Below are 17,149 nucleotides of genomic sequence, written 5' to 3'. Positions count from 1 at the left end.
AGTCCCCTTTGTTTTCATGAGTAAATGCTTTGGGAATTTTAAACAATTAAATATTTTTGTTACAGCATTTACTAACTTTCTTACAGCATTTACTAACTTTCTTAATGTTATTTACAATTTTCTATTGTTATTGTTAGTTTATGATGCAATAATAATGTTAATATGTATCATGTTAGTCTTGAAATACATTTTTAATTTATCAATAATTGTCAATCAAAATGTTAATCTGAAATGTTAATCAAAATGTTGCTGAAAATGAAATGTCCATCAACATGAATTTTAAATTCCTGAGACATTGTTATTATTATTTTTAATCAAAGCATGCACATTTTACATTCACAATGTAAAATGCTACAAACATTATAATGCTCTGATTTATAGCCTTGAAACCCGCAATATACAAGACGCCTCTGAATGCTGCTCTGTGACTGATGTGTGATCTCGCTCGCTCTCTCTCTCCCTCTCTCCGATGTGTGTTTTAGGTACGTCACATCTGTGACGTGTCCGGTTGGTACACCATGGCAACAGAGGTGGTCTCCTGTGGACCGTGCCTCAAGGCTGCCAGGGGTGGAGCGAGTGGTCCCATGGGTCGGTGGCTGGCCTGGGACGATGTAATATTGCAGCAGCTGAGCGAGGCTCATCGGGCCATGTTTCCGGCCGTGCTGACCGCAAAGCGTGGGGTGGACAAAACAGTAGTTCGCCTCATGCGTGACCGCACGGAGGGAAACACCATGATCAAGGTGTGGCGGCAGGTGCAGGAGAACCACATGGAGGACTACCATCAAAGGAAGGATCTCAACACCACGCTCCTCATGGCCTTGGTGGAACCCGGAGGAATCGTCTCTGCGTTGGGCCACGGGGAGTTCCAGGCGGCACCTCTACCCAGAGAGCTACCCTGCACGCGGCTCCTGCGGCACGCCTTCCTCCTGGCAGAGGCGGACAACGTACAGGACTACCGGAGCCAGATCCTCTCCACGTTCGGCACAGTCCTGAAAATGGATTCCACAAAGAAGGCAAGTGTGTTGACATACAAGTACTCACAGGGAAACGCAACATTATGCAAAACTAAACTAAACTGTTTTGTATTTGTTTGTTTGTTTTGTTGTAGGTGGTGAAGAAATTGTCTGGGGAGGGCAAGGGTTCGGCCGAGTGGTTCACCAGCATCGGCAACGAGTACTCACAGATCGTGTCTTTTGTCCTCACCTGCGAGGAGTCTGTAGAGAAGCTGGGTCCCATGTGCCGTGGCGTGGTGGAGCGGTTTCGGCTCGCCAATCAACCGGCACCCAAGATCCTGTATATCGACCGGGGATGCTGCAAGGCACAGGGTCCGACGGCCCTGGAGACGCTCTTCCAGCCTTGGGTGGACGACGGGATGGTGGTGAGGCTGGATATTTTCCATTGGATTCACCGCTTTGATGCTGCTCTGCGTACCGAGGCCCACACTAAGTATGCCGCCTTCAAGTCTGCGCTGGTCGGGGCAGTGTTGGCCTTCAACCGTGAGGACCTCCAGCTCCTCATCACGGCTGTCAGGGCCAGAGACCCGGCCACAATGGAGGTGGTGACGGACGAGGATGTTGTCCGGCGTTACATCTCCCGGGACCAGCTCCAGCATCATGTCCGGCGTCTCACCCTCGGTGCCCAGGAGACATTTCGTCTTGTCCACCTGGTAATTGAAGAGCTCAAGGGTCCAGCAGGGCTCGACGAGAGCGGGGTCAGCCTCTTCAAGTCCCCTGGTAAGAAAAAACACCTCACGCACACACACAATATGTGCAAAATGACAAGAGCTCATCATGCATGTCTGTGGGTTTTTGTGTTTACAGCAGCAATTGATGAGATGTGGGCCAGCCAGCAGCGACACCTGGAATGCATCCAAGACCCACCAGGCATGGCCATGTATCGGGTTGCCCGCACCACGACCATCAACGGTGTGGACCTCCTGTATTATAAGGGCCTGCGTGGGAGCAACAGCCTGGAGGGGTTCCACAAGTCGCTGCCCCATATGATTCCAGGTAATCTAAGGGAGAAAAATACTTGTTTAACAGCAAACAACACGTGTCCCTTTTGTATCATTCTGATAATACCTGTTGTGATGTTCAGGTCCCCACTGTGCGGCACGCCCTTACCAGGTCTACCTCATCAGTGGGATCGCCAGGTGGAACTCCGACCGCAGCTCGGACGCCGTGTTTGGGGGCAGAGGCCGGCACAACAGAGTATACTCTGCACCGCTCATTGACCGCCTCAACTCCCGCTGCAAGCAGCTGTTTGGTGAGACGGTGGAAGAGAACTTCAGGGCCCCGGCCGCCGTCCAGTCAGACGAGCTGCTTGGCCTTGAATATCTTTTCAGCCAAAGCACGGGGGAGGCCTTCTCTCTTGAGGGCATTGTCAATGACGGTCCTGGGCCGGAGGAGGAGGTCATTCAGCCTGGGCAGGCTGACTCAGACGACGAAGCGGACGAGGCGTACCAAAGCGACGAGGACCATCCTGCTGTCCAGCCCCACATTACTCTTACCAGCAGTGAGACTGCTACTGTCAACCCTCCTGCCTTTGTGAGTAGAGTACCGACTTGTCTCATAGAAGAGAATACAGTAATCAATGTTGAAAAAAAAGATATTGTATGCATTGGAACTTACCTAATTTTCTGTGTGTCTCTCTGTGTATGTTTTACAGGAGGATGTCTGCAGTGACAATCCTCTGCCGGGGTTTCAAAAGCTGGAGGCATTCTGTGCTGCGCTGGTAGAGGTCGGCTTGACAGACGAGAAGCTGCTCCTCAACACCGCGCAAAGGAACAGGGTCCTCGAGGCCTGGAATGCGGTTGAGGAGCACGACAAGCAGCCACAAAAGTACCACCAGCTGTACCGCACACATTGGGGAAACACGCTGTACTGCCGTACTAAGAGGGATGACCTTGCTGACGCCGCCTTGGTCCAGAAAGTGAAGATGGCAAAAAGGTATGCGCCAGCACAGCAGGACATCAGCCCGCAGCACAACCGCCTCATGTATGTGCTTGTCAAGCTGCTGTGGCTCGCTCCCCTAAGGCCTCTCGCTCCAACCCCGAGAAGGCCAGCATCCTCAAGGCCTATGACAGGATCCAGCACCGGGTCTTGGTGGATGACCCAATCCTGTGCAAGGCAGGCATCCCTCTCCCCAAAATAAACACCAAAACAGTGAGGGACTTCATCCGGCAGCAGAAGAGGTTGGTGAACCTTCACGCCACCAGGCAGCCAGCCGTCATCTCCAAGACCACCTCGGTGTCGTCTGAAGAGCTGCCTCCTGCACCGCGCCAGCCTGCCGTCCTCCCTCCACCTGACTACCCTGTGATGGAGTACGTCCCCACGCCCTGCACAGCCGGCACAAAGGTGTTGAAGGGACGGGCCAGCATGGTGGTGACGACGCCACAGCCTCCTCCACAGCTTCCTCCTCAGCCACCACTGCCCCTGCCAGTGAGAAGAATCCCCCCCACCTCCACCATCACCAGGCCTGTGCTGCCCCTCGTCTCCCAGTCTGCGGGCCCCTCATCCACGCAACCCATGCCCCCTGCTGGTCAGGCATCCATCCCGGTCACTCCACCTGTACCCATCAGGCCAGCTGTTCAGCCGGCCTCTGGACGGAACCCTGTGCTAGGATCGTCGTGGTCTCGATCCACACAGTATAAGAGGAAGCTGGCAGATCATCCCACGGACCTGGGTGTTAAGCTTACGAGGGTGAGGCATATCCCGACCTGCAGGGTGTGCGGGCAAACAATTCAGGGACACAAAAAGTACAAAAAAAAGACATATTGCCCTTCGATAAACCGTTCAGCCTCCAAGGGACTGGAGAACAGAGTATTTAAAAACTATAATCCGTCCACAACAGAAACAAAATGTTCAGAGGAGTGAACGGCTGGCCCGTTGTAAATAGTGTATATAGTTCTTGTGTACATATATATATAGTGTATATATATATATATATATATGTATATGTATATAGTTCTTGTTTATTGTTCTACGTTCTGTGTGTTCTTGTCTTACAATTGCCCTTTAACACGGCACCTTTGGTTCTCTGCACTGTTGCCCTGTTTCATGCACTAAAAATGCACTATTTCATGTGTTTCATGCACTTTATGAGGTGTTGTTCTGGTATTAAAAGTGCACTTTAACACAGCACCTTTGGTTATCTAATTATCTGTCACTTTATGACAGAATTAATTTTTGGATGAACCATTCCTTTAATATGTTCTATTTTATGGTGAAAATTTGTTTTATCATTCAAAAGTGTCATGTGTGCAAGTTACATGTGTATATCTCCACAATGTTTACTTAAAACAATTTTCAATAAAATCAATGTAAACCTTTTGATTGATTATTGTAATGTAATGTGTGTGTGTGTATATATATATATATATATATATATATATATATATTCTTGCATAATATATTCTATTCTATGTAACTAAATAAAATGATCATTTGTTTTATTGTTAAAAAGTGTCCTTTTATTTATATGAATGAGGCAACTTTTGAATAATTACATCAGATCAAACTTTCATCATCATTGTAAAGGAACTACATGCTTATATTAAATAATGAACATCCATAGTAAACTTATGTACATACTTAATTGGTGTGGAAAATTGGGGTACATATAAGATTATTCATAGTACTAGTTTATATAATCTGTACAATAAAGCAATAACAATGAAACATTAAGTTACTTAATATAATTACTTTAAATTAAATTACTTAATGTAAGATGAATACTCAAGTAAAAGAGAGAGATAGTAGTCAATCACATATAAACAGTATTTCATAATCCGTTGAAATGCTATTATTAGCCATGAATGAATGGTTGATGTCATCATAACAAGTTGTATTGGTGATGTCATTGCTCGGGGATTCCATCGCTCACGTGTGGACCTAGGAAGTAAACAGAACGATACCATGTGATCAATCATAGAATGACACCCAAACACGTTTACAATCAATTGCACTCCGGTACTGCGCAAAGCCATTCGCAGGGGTCAGCACAACCGGAGTGCAATGGCCGAGCCTCGCCCTGGGTGAACCACCTTCCTGATCATGGTGTCTCCCCTGCCAGGTAAGTATGAATTCCCAGGCCTCCCGTCAGAGGGACCGTGTCCCTCTCCGCAATCCTCACCAACGGTCAGACAATCAAACACACACCTGATTCAACTCATCAGCTCATTCTTAAAAACTCCAAGAGATAAGAGAGAGACATCAAAAACCTGCAGAGTCGGGCTCTTTTGCTGTTGTTGTTGTGGATGATGTTGTTTTCATGCTCCGGATCCATGAGCCAAAAATCAATTTCATACGCGGTCACCGGATAGTGGACGAATCAGATGTTAAACGAGATAAGAACAGAGTTGTTGTTTTTTTTCCCTCTCACACCACCATTACCTGTATAGCATATGATCACCTACAACACCTTTAAAGCACCCATACACAGCAATATACGTTACTTCCATTAACACCTGCTGCCACACAAGACTAAAACATCTCTTTCATTGAACACAGTTTTTGGGGGTGCACCGTTCCCAGAAGTACTGCAATACCGGGTCGATGCGTGGAGTGGACGGAGCAAGCCCCTGTTCCATCTCCCAGTTCCAAAAATCAATTTAATATATGGTGCCCGGGTAGGGCACGTATCAGATATTAAACTGATAAGAACAGATTTTTTTTCTTTTGAACAGTTTTATTGTCACAGTTTTCACAACATACAACTTACAAAGACATTACATTTTTTCATTAAAAACCACAGTGGAATCATTTAAAAAAACAAAATTTGTGTATGTATGTATGTATGTTTGTTAAAAGTCTTTGTGCTTGTGTTTTGTTTGTAAAGTCCATGTGTGTTTTCAAGAGTCTTGTTGGTGCTGTTGTTGTTAGAATGTTTCAAAAACCATCTTTAGAAGATAAAAATCAATCATAAAATAAATATAAAATGCTAAAAAAGGAAGTCATCTTTTGTGCAGGACCGGGTTGAGTCCTTATCAAGATTTCCCTTCACTCCTCTCTCCGGAACAGGCAACCGGCCCAGCGCTTCCAGTGCCCAGCGGAGGTCCCCTCCCTCCGGCCCGCTGGCCCGCTGTTCCCGTAGCCGGCGTTGGTGAGGGTGCATCTACGGGCGGCCAGGTACGGCGGTGGCCGGGACCTCTTTCGTGCGACCGCAGCCCCCCCATCCGAATAACGACGTCCGGCGCCCCTGCAGCGTTGATCTTACAAGTTGCTCGCACGCGTGGAGGGGCACCGTAACGCGTTTCCCCACCAGCAGGTTTCTGGTGGTCCAGATGGCATCCTTGATATGGTTGAGGGTGAGCCAGAGCGAGGTAAATTGTTTCGATGTCATCTCCTTCAAGCCCTGACCCACCCCCAGGATGGCGAGCTTGTATTCCATCTGGACCCCACCCGCTGGCAGGCACGGGAAAACCAGGGGGCTGGTCCTGGTCCACAGGTCCCGCGCAGCACGGCACTCCCAGAGCAATGCCGCACGGTCTCCGGGCAATTACACCCGGACCGTGGGCAGGTTGAGTCTTTGGCCATGCCTCTGGAGTGCATAACCGCCCTGACCGGGAGGATCTCATGGGCCACCATCCACGCTAAGTCCTTATGCCCGTTCCGGAGAGCAGGGTGGGCCGCGTTTTTCCATGTTTGATTTGCCTCACCAAGGGTGAGGCCTGGGATTGGACTCACTGATTCCCGGTCCTGCACAGAAGAGACAAGAGCCTTGTGATTAGTTAAAACTGTGACATCTAAATCCTCTAAAACATGCTTCTTTAAAAACTTCTTAATAAAACCGTATTCTTTTGGGAGGTTAAAAGACACAGGGGTCGTCAAATCAACTGGTAAAAGTTTTAAAAATCTTAAATAAGACCCCATCCAAAATCGTGCAAAGGCTGCGGTCTTGTTTTCTTTGGATGGGGTCACGGCATATCTCAGGTGCAGGGCGGTAAAACGGCTGCCTAAAAACAGGTGGGGGTCTGGGAGGCCTTTTCCACCATTTTCTGGTCTTTTCTTGACCACCTCCCTCTTCAATCTTTCCCACTTGGACCCCCACAGGAAATAAAACAACGCTCTCTCTAGGTTCCTCAGGAATTTCCTAGGTGGGATAAAAACAGAACAAACAAGTGACATTAGAGGTAAAATGACGGCTTTAAAAATTAAAACTTTACCTTCCAAAGTCATCTGTCGTAGTCCCCAGAACCCCAGTCTTTTCCTAACTTTCCCTAGCAAGTCAGTCCAGTTTTCACGTCCACCCCCTTCCTTGTCAAATTTAACTCCTAAAATCTTGAAATCCGTGTCTTTAAAATCTATATCGAGTCCATCTGTGTCGGTCTCGTCCCACGGTCCGAAGAGCAGGGCCTCGGACTTGCTTCTGTTGAGTTTAGCGCCCGAGGCCCGACTGTACCAGTCAGTCAAGTCCATTGCTCTTCGTATGGATAAAATGTCCGTGGCTAAAAGAGTGATGTCGTCCATATATAAAACACACGTTGCTGTCAGTCCACCGGTCCCAGGTATGTATAGTCCTTTTATCAATGTATCCCTTCTCAAGATCTGTGCCAGTGGCTCAATACAAGCCACATACAGAAGGGGAGATAAAGGACACCCCTGACGGACGCCGCTGTGGATATTTACAGCTTTGGAAAGATGCCCATTTACAAGAATTTTGCTGACCAAGCCCTTATACAGCAGTCCCACCCAAGCTATAAACCTCTCTGGAAAACCCATTTTTTGCAGTACCTGAAAGAGGTACTGGTGCGAGACCCGGTCAAAAGCTTTTTCGAAATCTAAATTTAGGGCTACAAGCCGAATGTTTCTGTCTCTCGCATAACAGATGGCATCTCTAATCAGAACTAGGCTGTCTGTTATCTTTCTTCTGGGCACAGCACAAGCTTGATCCGGGTGGATTACGTCCTCTAAAACGGTCGACATGCGTGTAGTTAAAACTTTACTAAAAAGTTTGCAAACAAAATTTAAAAGCGTAATAGGTCTCCAATTTTTTAAGTCAGTCCGGTCACCTTTTTTGTAAAGTAAAGAGACTATCCCTGTTCTAAAACTGTCCGGAAGTCTGTCAAGGGTCTCAAAGTCTTTAAAAATAGTCAGTAATTCGTGAGCTAAAATATCCCAAAAGGTAAGATAAAACTCCAGGGGGAGTCCATCTGCCCCTGGGGATTTACCCCTCTTAAAACCTTTGAGTGCTTTTTGTGTTTCTAAAATGGTAAAATCTTGGGTTAAAAGCTCATTTGGGCTATTTACTTTCTTGACTAAAAAATTTAAAACTTCCTTTAGAGTGGTTTCATGTACTTCTTTTGGACTATATAACTCCTGGTAAAAATGCTCAACCCCTTTTAAAATTTCATGTGTTGTTTTTACTTCCCTCCCTTCTACTTTTACACTGGTCATAGCCCCTCCCCTTGTTAATATCTTTTAAAAAAAATACCTAGTACATTTTTCACCTTCTTCTATATCTCTCTCTTTACTTCTTAAAATAACCCCTTTACTTTGAAAACTGGATAAAACTGACATTTCTTTTTTGACCTCTTTCATTTCATCATTAAAATCAAAGCCATTGTTAAAAAGATTAAAATATCTTTGTAGTCTTTTTTGCAGCCCCATCATTTATCTCTTTTCCCTATTCTTCTTGTCCCTTCCTACTTTCATAAAAAACTGTCTTGTCTGGTCCTTTACCATCTCCCACCACTGTGCATGTGTATCGTAAAAGTCTTGGAGGGTCTGCCATTGGCTGAACTGCTCCCTATATTCCTTTACTACATCCTCGTCTTCTAAAAGGGAGCAGTTCAGCTTCCACAGCCCTCCCCCTACCGTCACACCCGTGGGCAGTGAAAGGGTGGAAGACAGCATTAAGTGGTCAGAAAAGAAGAGGGGGGTCACTGTAGCATAGGTTGGCGGGCAATCTCTTGTAAAAATATAGTCGATGCGAGAGGCTCTGGAGCCGTCACTACTGAACCAAGTGTAGCCCTCCTCTCTTTGATGCACATTTTTAAAACAGTCGACTAATTTAAAATCTCTCACTAGGCCCTGTAATAAAACCGTTGTCTTATCGACCTTAAAATCCTCTCCTACCCTCTTCCTATCTTTTTTTGATAAAACACAGTTAAAATCCCCTGCCACCACTAGGGGAACCCTACCTAACATGTGGGACTGCAAGTCTTCTAGAAGCTCATCCCTTTCATTTTTACCTGTAAAACCATACACATTAAGAACATTTAAATCTCTACCTAAAAAAGTCAGATTCGCTAAAAGAGCCTGCCCTTCCCTCACCACTGTGCTGCCCTTCACCAAGATATTGGGATTTTTAATTAAAATAGCAACACCGTCATTTTTATTTTGGTTTGATCCACTCCATATGGAGGGACCAGGGGGCCACAGTTCTTCCATCTTGGTGTACCTATTTAAAAAGGGCAAAGCACACTCTTGTATTAAAAACACATCTGATTTACAAGTATTTAAAAAGGATAAAATGCTCTGTGCTCGTATGGTGGACCTCACACTTCTTACATTGATGGTTGAGATGGTGAGGGCCATGAGCAGTAAGGTTAAAAAGGTATAAGACATTTAAAACAGAAGAAAATAAAAGACTACAATAAAATCATTAAAATCATGTGATCTCTTGTTGCAATTGCCTTTCCCTCCTCCCAGATGGACTGGGGTCAGGAAGGCAAATGCTTACCACCTCCGGGGCTACAGAGAAAGCCTCTTGCAGCTCTTTCGGTGATGATGTTCTTAGCTTTACGTGCAAAAAGGATACCGCATTTGGGGAATCTAGGGGCCACATACGTTCCGGATCGGAACTATCCGAACGATGTGCTGCCCTAGGCTTTTTCTCCTCTGTATCAAACAGAGGAGATCCCGCAGGCCTTTTTTGCACCTGAGCATTTGGGAGTGAAAGCTCAGTTTCACTCCCACTGGTTTCTGAAAACGAATCCGGAACTGTTTCTAAAGAGGACACCGTTTCTTCCTCTGTCTCCTCTCCTTCCTTATCTTTCACAATTATGGTGGCTTTCAATTCATTCGTGGTGGCTTTCCTTTCAGTTTGAATGTTTGACTCCGCCCCTGTGGCCGCCCCACTTGCTCCCTCTAGCCCAATCCCTGAGGTTGGCAGGAGATTTGAAATTCCCGCCAAAACCTCAGGGACCACCTCCTCCTTCCTTTGTTCTTTTGTTTGGTGTGCTTGTGGGGCGGCCATTTTTAGCTTGTTGGCAAAACTTTTAGGGCAGTCTCTGTAGAGATGGGTTGATTCTCCACAAAGATTGCACCGCCTGCCATTGGTACATATTTCAAAACTGTGACCAATTTCTTTACACTTCCCACATACTAATTCTTGGCATGCCTCGGCAAGATGCCCAACTCTTCCACATTTCCTACACAGCTTGGGCATCCCTTGATAGTGTATGTAGCCTCTGTTTTCTCCCAGCACAATCATAGAAGGCAGATGTTTCAGGCCCTGGTAGCCCCCAGCGTCTTCCCATTGTTTGATGGGAATCCGCCAGGAGCAATTCCAAATGCCATCCTCATCTAGCACTTTGACAGGCTGATTTCTAACAGTGCAAAATCTACCCAGCCAGACACAAATATCATCTCCAGTCACTGTTTCGTTAAACATCCTGACAATCACAGTTTTAAGTGTGTTAGCAGAAAGTTTCTCCACCGTGAACATGGAGAACTGGGCCTTAACAGTTTCAAACCTTTGCCAAAAATCATTAAGAAGGGAAGCAGTCTTGAAGCTCAAATCAAATCCCTTGTTTAGGGGCAGAGTCATCAAACAATTCAAGTCGTCTGGCTTAAAATGTAAGGTCTTTTGGATCAGCTTCCTGGAAAAATCCATACGGGACATACCCAGGAGCTTCCCCTCAACCTCTCTGAATATAAAACGCACGCTGTGGTGCCTCCGCGCGCCGGGACGGGCAGCCGACATGATGGAGGCACCGACAGCCTAAAAGGTTTAAAACTATACAATGAATAAATAAATAAATAAATAACAAGATAAAAGGATAAAAAAGGTCTTACCTTAAATCTGTAAAATAGAAAGCAGCAAGTTCAATTTACCTCCCGAAAGGTGTAGGGCCCGGGACACAAGCGATCTCGAGCCAGGAAACCTCCAAGAGGCGATCGCAACTCCACCTGACGACCAGATACTTGATCTTAGCCAAAAGGCCGAGAAGCGATGACACAATGACGCATTGGCGGGGGAGCCGTCAAAGGCCACGCCCACCTGGGCCGTGGCGAGAGGGTCTAAAGGTCGCCAACAAACAAGCTCAGCTCACAGCAATACAAGCTCAGCTTGACTGTTGACACCGAAAATGGATCACAGCAGAGCGCACAACACGACACTTTGGAGTGCAACCTGGGATTTTGGACCAACAAACATTCTGCCCTAAAAGTGAGCGGGCAGACCAAAGCATATGTCGTAGAGACTTGAAACTCTTGAGGGATGGTAGTACCTGCCCGGTCTACAACATCACCAAGGCTCGGCCCAATCGGCCCCAAGGTGGCGCTGCAGCGATCAGAAGTACGAAATGCCTCGTAACTCCTGAACCGTCCGTCGCAGACCCAAGTGTCTTACATCACCGGAATCCTTGGCTCGGGCCGAACAAGACGCAGGCCTCGGATTCGATGGTTGCGCTGGCGAGATTTTCGGGTATTTGGGATTTTGTGAAAAAGCTACTTTTGCACACTAGTCCTAGGTCTTTCGCCCGATCTGACCCAAACCGGTGCAGAAAGATTCCCTGGAGTCTGATTGCCGACAGCGATGGGGAAAAAAGTCGGAATTTCGATTCACGTTGGCGACGGGACGCCAAAACGTTCGGAGTGGGCGAGGCGGGCTTTACTTAAATGGCCATATCTCTCCAACGGAATGAGACAATTACACCCAAGTCGGTACACCTGTGCACGGGCTCAGCACGGGCTCAGCCTTTAATTTTTAAAGCAGTGATTTTACCACTAATTTTACTTGTCTGTTCTGTTTTTAGTCCCCCAAGACGATTCCTGGCCAACCTGGAGAGGGCGGTATTTTATGTCCTGTGGGGGTCCAAGTGGGAACGACTAAAGAGGGAGGTCGTCAAAAAGAAAAAAGAAAATGGAGGGAAAGGCCTCCCAGACCCCCACCTGTTTTTAGGCAGCCGCTTTGCCGCCCTCCACATCCAGTACGCACTGACCCCATCCAGAGAACACAAGACAGCAGCCATGACCCGATTCTGGATGGGGTCATACCTAAGAACTTTGAAAATTTTACCCATTAATCTTAAAAGTCCAGTGTCTTTTAATTTGTCAAAAGAGCATAGTTTTATTAAGAAACTTTTAAAGAAATACCTTTTAGAGACAAATGATGCCACTGTTTTAACTAATCACAAGTCTCTTACCTCTCTTGTGCAGGATCGAGAATCGGTGAGCCCGGTTCCAGGCCTCACACTAGGTGAGGCCAAAGACGTTTGGAGGAACGCAGCCCACCCAGCTCTCCAGAACAGGCTTAAAGACTTGTCGTGGATGGTGGCTCATGAGATCCTCCCGGTCAGGGCGGTTATGCACTCCAGAGGCATGGCCAAAAACTCCACCTGCCCACGGTCCGGATGTGGTTCCCCGGAGACCGTTCGACATCTGCTCTGGGAGTGCGGCGCTGCGCAGGACCTGTGGGCCAAGACCGGCCTCCTGTTTTTCCCGTGCCTGCCAGCGGGTGGGGCCCAGGTGGACTACAAGCTCGCCATCCTGGGGGTGGGTCAGGGCTTGAAGGAGCTGACACAACCAAAATTTTCCTCGCTCTGGCTCACCCTAAACGTGATCAAGGATGCCATCTGGGTTACCAGAAATCTGCTGGTGGGGAAACGCGTGACGGTCCCCCTCCACGCGTGCGAGCAGAAAATAAGATCAACGCTGCAGGGTGGGCCGCACGTCGTTATTCGGATGGGGGGGCCGGGGTCACACGTAGAAGGTCCCGGCCGCCACCGACCCTGGCCGCCCGTAGATGCACCCTCACCACACCGGCTACGGGAACAGCGGGCCAGCGGGCCGGAGGAGAGGGGATCTCCGCTGGGCACCAGAAGCGGGGAGTCTGGGGCCTGTTCTGGAGACCTGGAGTGAATGGACAATCTTGATAGGGACTCACCCTCGATCCTGTACAAGAGATGTTTTATTTGGCATGTTTTATTGTTCTATTGTTTTTATGTTTTATTCCTATTTATTTTAATCCATTTACGTTTCCTTTAAAACAACACAAATATTAACATACATGGACTTTTACACAACACACAATCAATAATTGATTTTTAACTATAAATTGTGTCCTCTTATTTGTTTGTTTTGTTGTTTTAAGATGTGTAAATAAATACTAAATTAATACTAAATACTAAATTATTAATAAATAAATAAAAACATGGAATGAAAACTTGTGACAAAATTTTTTCGAAAGAAAAAAATCTGTTCTTATCAGTTTAATATCTGATACGTGCCCTACCCGGGCACCATATATTAAATTGATTTTTGGAACTGGGAGATGGAACAGGGGCTTGCTCCGTCCACTCCACGCATCGACCCGGTATTGCAGTACTTCTGGGAACGGTGCACCCCCAAAACTGTGTTCAATGAAAGAGATGTTTTAGTCTTGTGTGGCAGCAGGTGTTAACTCTCTGGGGTCGAGAAACGCGCCGGCGCGTTTTGCTGTTTTTTTTCCACATAGCAGCAACATAGACTTAAAATACTCCGTCATTTTTGGTCATATAAATAAAATCAACACATGATTATAAACTATAGAGGGTCTTCTTTTTTTTTGTGTACACTCACATTAACATCAAAACCGTGTGCTTTTGTAAAATGAAGAAAATAAACAGGGTGTGCTTTCTGCCTCTCTGTCTCCGTTAAATTTTTTTCTGGTGCACGTCTCTAAACTTAAACAAAGCTCAGCGAATACTATTCACACAAGCACGAGCAATATATCTTTATAATCATTTAAATTTGTACTTTTAAAATATCTAATTCAAAACTAAAATAAATATTCTCTGTTTATGTAATCTATTAAAAAAGAGAGAGGTGTCAGCCGATCTCATTATCGTTCTCTCAGCTCATTATTCTGCTAATCTGACACGCCCACGGAGAGCGCGCGGTATTCAAACGCAAATGATCTGAAGCAACACATGCAAAGTGTCAACGCCCCTCATAAACGCGATAACACAACAAATGTAATCATCAGATTAATGTAGCCTACTATTTCTTCTTGCGAGGCTGTGTGAGGAATAATCCTGGGACATTTACCTCAGAACATGTACAGTTTTTTTTCATTTCGAGGAGCAACGGATCCATCTGATAAGTAAGTTTTTTTTTAGTATTGTTCTAATCGCGATATCATAGTGTATGTAAACCGCAAAAAGACTGTTTAAATATGAATCGCGTCTGTGTGTGAATGAATGAACTGAACAGTTTTTACCAAACCCTATTGCTATACTGAGATGAGTGAAAATCTACTGAAATATGTTGAAATAACGTTAAAATGTCTTTGTATTAGCAACGTATTAAACTGCAAATTAATATGTATGCCCTAATATAGGCTCATAAAAAAACGACATGCCTATGTTACAGACGAAATATGAAAGACAACATTTCGTCGACTAGTTTTGGATAGATTATTAACTGTTTACTGTAAACTAGACTACTGCCACATTGAATAAGCTTTTGTTCACCAATTTCTGCTCAAATGTTATATATTAGGCTATGTTTGTTTTGTCAAAAATAAAGTCATCAACTAGGATGCTATTATAGATTTTGTTCCAATGTAGGCTTTATTCAAACTAATGAATCCTTAACTTTGAAATATGTATGATAAAATGTATACTTTAGTTTTTACAAAGAAATATGAAATATCCATCTGAGAAGTAAGTTTTTGTACACTCAAAAAAATGATTCAAGCCCTTCTTAGAGGTGACACATTTAAATCTAATTTACTTTATTTAAATAAATCTATTTAAGATCATATGTGTAAATATATTTAATTGGTTTAACTAAAAAATTATGAATAGCTCCACTTAAAAAAAATATTCATTGGATGAACTCAATTAAGTTGTGGGCAGGATTTCCATCCAATAAATATATGTAGCCCCAACTCAATCTGAGTACATCCATTCAACAGAATGTAAATCAGTTAGCCTAACTCATTTGTAATAAATAGATGCAAAAGAATATAAACGAGAGAGGCTAGCTTATTTTTAACAAATACTTATCACTAACCAGAATGACTTTATTTCTGTCAGGCGTCTACAAATGTTTTATTGAGAATTAACAGGGATTTAACTCTGTTTTCCATTTGAAGTCACCATAACAGTGATCAATGATTCCATTAGTTGGGCTCTTAACTCTTATTATATCTATTGTCTTTTTTTGCTGCTGTGACAGTGTGTTTGTTAAACACATTTGGAGCAGCAAAGAAAGCTAAAGTGAAATGAGATCAGCTGATGATGGTTAATGGTTGATGGTTTTATAATCATCATGAACCAGACTGATTCACTGAGGTATTTTAATCTAACAATTGTTTTTTTCACAACAAACCTTGATACTGCAGCATGAGATCAAGCATTATTATAACAATAAGTTCGAAAACTTTAACGAACATGAGCACAAAAAATCAGTTTCTGATGACACACACAGACATCAACAATCAGCGTATGAATCTCAACAATGGTGACAATCACAAATATTTAGATAAACAGATTAATTCAGAACATCACTGAAAAGCTACTAATTCACAACAAACACAACAGCAAAAAATAAACAAATATTTAGAATCAAACAAAATTATAGGACAGTTCAGCTGCATAATTTATTCATGTTGCAATGCATGCTGGGAGTTTTGTACTATGGTGGTACCCAGCATGCATTGCAGCAAAGTACTTTTGATTGTCACCATTGTTGAGATTCATACGCTGATTGTTGATGTCTGTGTGTGTCATCAGAAACAGACTTTTTGTGCTCATGTTCGTTAAAGTCTTCAAACTTAGTGTTATAATATTCCTTGATCTCATGCTGCATAGATTTTATAGATGTTTCCAACTGTGAACCAATTTTGTAGTATATATACACATTTCTTTTCTTGTGTCCTTGTATTCTTTCTTGTGGCTCAGTGACACACCTGTGAAAAGCACATTATGCAGGCTCATTAAGCAGGTCTTTTGTCTTCACAGGTGTGAATCAGACCATTATACATGAGTCACGCCCATTTCGCATATTGCCTTTCCAAACAAAAAGTGTTTTACTAAATTTAAATCAATGTATTGTTTTATGTGAATGATTTGGAAGGATGATTTTCAGATCATTTTGAAGCAAAAATCCTAGGCGAGAACATCCATTAGTCAAAAGGCTTGTGGACACATATTTAGTATGTGTTTTGTGGCCTTATTTCAGAGACTTTAAGTTTTAGTTTTTTCAATAACCATGCATAAACAATATTCTCTGAAAAATACAAACATGTACATACATCTTGCTAACATATTATGGTAGCCCTGTTTGTGCTATATAGAGTGAATTTACACCTTTGCCATTAACATGTTTATAAATAACTGAAAAAAGCACAAATGTTAGAGCATGTCAGAACACCTCCAGGACCCCAAAACACATAGGACCCCAGAGGGTTAATGGAAGTAACGTATATTGCTGTGTATGGGTGCTTTAAAGGTGTTGTAGGTGATCATATGCTATACAGGTAATGGTGGTGTGAGAGGAAAAAAAAAAAACAACTCTGTTCTTATCTCGTTTAACATCTGATTCGTCCACTATCCGGTGACCGCGTATGAAATAGATTTTTGGCTCATGGATCCGGAGCATGAAAACAACATCATCCACAACAACAACAACAGCAAAAGAGCCCGACGCTGCAGATTTTTGATGTCTCTCTCTTATCTCTTGGAGTTTTTACGAATGAGCTGATGAGTTGAATCAGGTGTGTGTTTGATTGTCCGACCGTTGGTGAGGATTGCGGAGAGGGACAGGGTGCCTCTGACGGGAGGCCTGGGAATTCATACTTACCTGGCAGGGGAGACACCATGATCAGGAAGGTGGTTCACCCAGGGACTGTTTCCTTGGTTCAGATTTCTTTTCTGATTATTTGGCTTCGCCCCTTGGGTTTGGAGTGAGAAAATGGCGGCTCAAGTACCACGAAG

The 17,149-nt window shown here is 44.4% G+C and overlaps 3 pseudogenes; 1 reads left to right on the top strand and 2 right to left on the bottom strand.

Moving 5' to 3' along the window:
• Positions 1 to 4,928: 4,928 nt before the first annotated feature.
• LOC143741345 (U1 spliceosomal RNA) lies at positions 4,929 to 5,081 on the bottom strand (annotated as a pseudogene).
• Positions 5,082 to 5,514: 433 nt separating this feature from the next.
• LOC143741347 (U2 spliceosomal RNA) lies at positions 5,515 to 5,690 on the bottom strand (annotated as a pseudogene).
• A 7,713-nt stretch (positions 5,691 to 13,403) lies between these two features.
• On the top strand, positions 13,404 to 13,576 carry LOC143741346 (U2 spliceosomal RNA; annotated as a pseudogene).
• Positions 13,577 to 17,149: the final 3,573 nt, after the last annotated feature.

Source organism: Siphateles boraxobius, unplaced genomic scaffold, assembly GCF_051911475.1.
Source record: "Siphateles boraxobius isolate OS27281-9 unplaced genomic scaffold, OSU_SipBor_1 189, whole genome shotgun sequence".
Lineage (NCBI taxonomy): Eukaryota > Metazoa > Chordata > Actinopteri > Cypriniformes > Leuciscidae > Siphateles > Siphateles boraxobius.
The sequence above is the reverse complement of the archived record's forward strand: the minus strand, read 5'-3'. Positions and strand labels throughout refer to the sequence as shown.